Source organism: Amia ocellicauda, unplaced genomic scaffold, assembly GCF_036373705.1.
Source record: "Amia ocellicauda isolate fAmiCal2 unplaced genomic scaffold, fAmiCal2.hap1 HAP1_SCAFFOLD_64, whole genome shotgun sequence".
Lineage (NCBI taxonomy): Eukaryota > Metazoa > Chordata > Actinopteri > Amiiformes > Amiidae > Amia > Amia ocellicauda.
In genome coordinates this window covers 74001-80000 of record NW_027102994.1, presented here as the reverse complement: position 1 = coordinate 80000, position 6000 = coordinate 74001, and the positions used below count along the sequence as shown (strand labels likewise).

The 6000-nt window shown below is 43.5% G+C and overlaps 4 non-coding genes and 1 pseudogene across 4 annotated transcripts; all 5 read right to left on the bottom strand.

The window, feature by feature from the left end:
• Nucleotides 1-467: 467 nt before the first annotated feature.
• Nucleotides 468-586, bottom strand: LOC136740420 (5S ribosomal RNA). The gene has a single exon (XR_010813255.1). It is a non-coding gene; the product is annotated as a 5S ribosomal RNA (ribosomal RNA).
• A 1066-nt stretch (nucleotides 587-1652) lies between these two features.
• Nucleotides 1653-1771, bottom strand: LOC136740419 (5S ribosomal RNA). The gene has a single exon (XR_010813254.1). It is a non-coding gene; the product is annotated as a 5S ribosomal RNA (ribosomal RNA).
• A 1066-nt stretch (nucleotides 1772-2837) lies between these two features.
• On the bottom strand, nucleotides 2838-2956 carry LOC136740492 (5S ribosomal RNA). Its single transcript, XR_010813324.1, has one exon. It is a non-coding gene; the product is annotated as a 5S ribosomal RNA (ribosomal RNA).
• Nucleotides 2957-4011: 1055 nt separating this feature from the next.
• On the bottom strand, nucleotides 4012-4130 carry LOC136740690 (5S ribosomal RNA). The gene has a single exon (XR_010813510.1). It is a non-coding gene; the product is annotated as a 5S ribosomal RNA (ribosomal RNA).
• Nucleotides 4131-5196: 1066 nt separating this feature from the next.
• Nucleotides 5197-5305, bottom strand: LOC136740723 (uncharacterized; annotated as a pseudogene).
• Nucleotides 5306-6000: the final 695 nt, after the last annotated feature.

Sequence of the window (6000 nt, the reverse complement as noted above, 5' to 3'; positions counted from 1 at the left end):
GCGAGTCGGGTAGTCCATCATCACAGTTCGAGGGCAGGCATCATTTCAGTAATTTCATCCCGTTGCATTCACATCCGTGCCTTGAATGAGATTGAATGTGATCTTTGCTCTCAAGTATGTTCCCAGGTTTTACACTTTCGTGCTTTGCATGAATGGGAATGGAACCGTGTGTGTTGAATGAGGCTCCTTGTGAGCACTGAACTTTGTCCGGTGGAGTTCCTTTTTGTGTTGCTGTAATTGTGTCATTTCTCGATGAGAAAGATTAGGCAACATTTAGTCACTTCTAGCCATGATGCTCAATTTATTTACGAATGTACCCTAGTTACTAGGGACCGTTTACGTTGGAGAACAAGATCTATTGTATGCCTGTGTATTTGGGGAAGTCAAATCTGAAATAATGATGAAATTGCGTGTATCCAAAGTTAAAACTCGTGATTTGTCGCCCTCTGGTGTGTAAAAGATGCAAAAGCTTACAGCACCTGGTATTCCCAGGCGGTCTCCCATCCAAGTACTGACCAGGCCCGAGCCTGCTTGGCTTCCGAGATCGGACGAGATCGGGCGTATTCAGGCTAGTATGGCCGTAAGCCAGGAAGGCTGTCCCTGACGCTCTACTTAAAGGGAAGGCAATATCCGTTTCTGCTGTTCATACTTACAGTTGAACTGTCTCTCTACTCTAAAGCCCGGGACACACCAGCGCGCCGCAGACAGTCCCTGCTAACACGCCACGTTGTGGCAACATTGTGGCAACGTTGTGCGTTAGCTGGGGTGCCACACCAGACCGGAACTATATATTACAAAACGAACACATTGTCTTGATAAAACAGCTGTAATTGAGTGCCTGACACGCCAGTCAAGCGCAATCTTGAGAAGGTGTGCATTTCAGTAAGGATTTCAATTGACATGCAGTATGAAACTGAAAGGAGGTTGCATCACTATGATGCATAACATTGCATGTATTGTATTTTCAAGTGTGTGCATTCATCCTGTTGTCATTTTGTTTTGAAAGCAGAAGAATCATTCAACAGGTTGCTGAGACAAATGTAAACCAGTAAAACATATGAAGAGAAACAAACCTTGAATATAAGTTCAGTTGTTTAAACATTTGACAAACTATGGTGAGGGGGTTAGAAAACACACAAATCCAGCAGCTCCTGTATTTCAATACACCAGAACCCAATATTATTGGCGAGTCGGGTAGTCCATCATCACAGTTCGAGGGCAGGCATCATTTCAGTAATTTCATCCCGTTGCATTCACATCCGTGCCTTGAATGAGATTGAATGTGATCTTTGCTCTCAAGTATGTTCCCAGGTTTTACACTTTCGTGCTTTGCATGAATGGGAATGGAACCGTGTGTGTTGAATGAGGCTCCTTGTGAGCACTGAACTTTGTCCGGTGGAGTTCCTTTTTGTGTTGCTGTAATTGTGTCATTTCTCGATGAGAAAGATTAGGCAACATTTAGTCACTTCTAGCCATGATGCTCAATTTATTTACGAATGTACCCTAGTTACTAGGGACCGTTTACGTTGGAGAACAAGATCTATTGTATGCCTGTGTATTTGGGGAAGTCAAATCTGAAATAATGATGAAATTGCGTGTATCCAAAGTTAAAACTCGTGATTTGTCGCCCTCTGGTGTGTAAAAGATGCAAAAGCTTACAGCACCTGGTATTCCCAGGCGGTCTCCCATCCAAGTACTGACCAGGCCCGAGCCTGCTTGGCTTCCGAGATCGGACGAGATCGGGCGTATTCAGGCTAGTATGGCCGTAAGCCAGGAAGGCTGTCCCTGACGCTCTACTTAAAGGGAAGGCAATATCCGTTTCTGCTGTTCATACTTACAGTTGAACTGTCTCTCTACTCTAAAGCCCGGGACACACCAGCGCGCCGCAGACAGTCCCTGCTAACACGCCACGTTGTGGCAACATTGTGGCAACGTTGTGCGTTAGCTGGGGTGCCACACCAGACCGGAACTATATATTACAAAACGAACACATTCTCTTGATAAAACAGCTGTAATTGAGTGCCTGACACGCCAGTCAAGCGCAATCTTGAGAAGGTGTGCATTTCAGTAAGGATTTCAATTGACATGCAGTATGAAACTGAAAGGAGGTTGCATCACTATGATGCATAACATTGCATGTATTGTATTTTCAAGTGTGTGCATTCATCCTGTTGTCATTTTGTTTTGAAAGCAGAAGAATCATTCAACAGGTTGCTGAGACAAATGTAAACCAGTAAAACATATGAAGAGAAACAAACCTTGAATATAAGTTCAGTTGTTTAAACATTTGACAAACTATGGTGAGGGGGTTAGAAAACACACAAATCCAGCAGCTCCTGTATTTCAATACACCAGAACCCAATATTATTGGCGAGTCGGGTAGTCCATCATCACAGTTCGAGGGCAGGCATCATTTCAGTAATTTCATCCCGTTGCATTCACATTCGTGCCTTGAATGAGATTGAATGTGATCTTTGCTCTCAAGTATGTTCCCAAGTTTTACACTTTCGTGCTTTGCATGAATGGGAATGGAACCGTGTGTGTTGAATGAGGCTCCTTGTGAGCACTGAACTTTGTCCGGTGGAGTTCCTTTTTGTGTTGCTGTAATTGTGTCATTTCTCGATGAGAAAGATTAGGCAACATTTAGTCACTTCTAGCCATGATGCTCAATTTATTTACGAATGTACCCTAGTTACTAGGGACCGTTTACGTTGGAGAACAAGATCTATTGTATGCCTGTGTATTTGGGGAAGTCAAATCTGAAATAATGATGAAATTGCGTGTATCCAAAGTTAAAACTCGTGATTTGTCGCCCTCTGGTGTGTAAAAGATGCAAAAGCTTACAGCACCTGGTATTCCCAGGTGGTCTCCCATACAAGTACTGACCAGGCCCGAGCCTGCTTAGCTTCCGAGATCAGACGAGATCGGGCGTATTCAGGCTAGTATGGCCGTAAGCCAGGGAGGCTGTCCCTGACGCTCTACTTAAAGGGAAGGCAATATCCGTTTCTGCCGCTCATACTTGCAGTTGAACTGTCTCTCTACTCTAAAGTCCGGGACACACCAGCACGCCGCAGACAGTCCCTGCTAACACGAAACGTTGTGGCAACGTTGTGCGTTAGCTGGGGTGCCACACCAGACCGGAACTATATATTACAAAACGAACACATTGTCTTGATAAAACAGCTGTAATTGAGTGCCTGACACGCCAGTCAAGCGCAATCTTGAGAAGGTGTGCATTTCAGTAAGGATTTCAATTGACATGCAGTATGAAACTGAAAGGAGGTTGCATCACTATGATGCATAACATTGCATGTATTGTATTTTCAAGTGTGTGCATTCATCCTGTTGTCATTTTGTTTTGAAAGCAGAAGAATCATTCAACAGGTTGCTGAGACAAATGTAAACCAGTAAAACATATGAAGAGAAACAAACCTTGAATATAAGTTCAGTTGTTTAAACATTTGACAAACTATGGTGAGGGGGTAAGAAAACACACAAATCCAGCAGCTCCTGTATTTCAATACACCAGAACCCAATATTATTGGCGAGTCGGGTAGTCCATCATCACAGTTCGAGGGCAGGCATCATTTCAGTAATTTCATCCCGTTGCATTCACATCCGTGCCTTGAATGAGATTGAATGTGATCTTTGCTCTCAAGTATGTTCCCAAGTTTTACACTTTCGTGCTTTGCATGAATGGGAATGGAACCGTGTGTGTTGAATGAGGCTCCTTGTGAGCACTGAACTTTGTCCGGTGGAGTTCCTTTTTGTGTTGCTGTAATTGTGTCATTTCTCGATGAGAAAGATTAGGCAACATTTAGTCACTTCTAGCCATGATGCTCAATTTATTTACGAATGTACCCTAGTTACTAGGGACCGTTTACGTTGGAGAACAAGATCTATTGTATGCCTGTGTATTTGGGGAAGTCAAATCTGAAATAATGATGAAATTGCGTGTATCCAAAGTTAAAACTCGTGATTTGTCGCCCTCTGGAGTGTAAAAGATGCAAAAGCTTACAGCACCTGGTATTCCCAGGCGGTCTCCCATCCAAGTACTGACCAGGCACGAGCCTGCTTAGCTTCCGAGATCTGACGAGATCGGGCGTATTCAGGATAGTATGGCCGTAAGCCAGGGAGGCTGTCCCTGACGCTCTACTTAAAGGGAAGGCAATATCCGTTTCTGCCGTTCATACTTACAGTTGAACTGTCTCTCTACTCTAAAGCCCGGGACACACCAGCGCGCCGCAGACAGTCCCTGCTAACACGCCACGTTGTGGCAACATTGTGGCAACGTTGTGCGTTAGCTGGGGTGCCACACCAGACCGGAACTATATTTTACAAAACGAACACATTGTCTTGATAATACAGCTGTAATTGAGTGCCTGACACGCCAGTCAAGCGCAATCTTGTGAAGGTGTGCATTTCAGTAAGGATTTCAATTGACATGCAGTATGAAACTGAAAGGAGGTTGCATCACTATGATGCATAACATTGCATGTATTGTATTTTCAAGTGTGTGCATTCATCCTGTTGTCATTTTGTTTTGAAAGCAGAAGAATCATTCAACAGGTTGCTGAGACAAATGTAAACCAGTAAAACATATGAAGAGAAACAAACCTTGAATATAAGTTCAGTTGTTTAAACATTTGACAAACTATGGTGAGGGGGTAAGAAAACACACAAATCCAGCAGCTCCTGTATTTCAATACACCAGAACCCAATATTATTGGCGAGTCGGGTAGTCCATCATCACAGTTCGAGGGCAGGCATCATTTCAGTAATTTCATCCCGTTGCATTCACATCCGTGCCTTGAATGAGATTGAATGTGATCTTTGTTCTCAAGTATGTTCCCAAGTTTTACACTTTCGTGCTTTGCATGAATGGGAATGGAACCGTGTGTGTTGAATGAGGCTCCTTGTGAGCACTGAACTTTGTCCGGTGGAGTTCCTTTTTGTGTTGCTGTAATTGTGTCATTTCTCGATGAGAAAGATTAGGCAACATTTAGTCACTTCTAGCCATGATGCTCAATTTATTTACGAATGTACCCTAGTTACTAGGGACCGTTTACGTTGGAGAACAAGATCTATTGTATGCCTGTGTATTTGGGGAAGTCAAATCTGAAATAATGATGAAATTGCGTGTATCCAAAGTTAAAACTCGTGATTTGTCGCCCTCTGGTGTGTAAAAGATGCAAAAGCTTACAGCACCTGGTATTCCCAGGCGGTCTCCCATCCAAGTACTGACCAGGCCCGAGCCTGCTTAGCTTCCGAGATCGGGCGTATTCAGGCTAGTATGGCCGTAAGCCAGGGAGGCTGTCCCTGACGCTCTACTTAAAGGGAAGGCAATATCCGTTTCTGCCGCTCATACTTGCAAATGAACTGTCTCTCTACTCTAAAGTCCGGGACACACCAGCGCGCCGCAGACAGTCCCTGCTAACATGAAACGTTGTGGCAACGTTGTGCGTCAGCTGGGGTGCCAAACCAGACTGGAACTATATTTTACAAAACGAACACATTGTCTTGATAAAACAGCTGTAATTGAGTGCCTGACACGGCAGTCAAGCGCAATCTTGAGAAGGTGTGCATTTCAGTAAGGATTTCAATTGACATGCAGTATGAAACTGAAATGAGGTTGCATCACTATGATGCATAACATTGCATGTATTGTATTTTCAAGTGTGTACATTCATCCTGTTGTCATTTTGTTTTGAAAGCAGAAGAATCATTCAACAGGTTGCTGAGACAAATGTAAACCAGTAAAACATATGAAGAGAAACAAACCTTGAATATAAGTTCAGTTCTTTAAACATTTGACAAACTATGGTGAGGGGGTAAGAAAACACACAAATCCAGCAGCTCCTGTATTTCAATACACCAGAACCCAATATTATTGGCGAGTCGGGTAGTCCATCATCACAGTTCGAGGGCAGGCATCATTTCAGTAATTTCATCCCGTTGCATTCACATCCGTGCCTTGAATGAGATTGAATGTGATCTTTG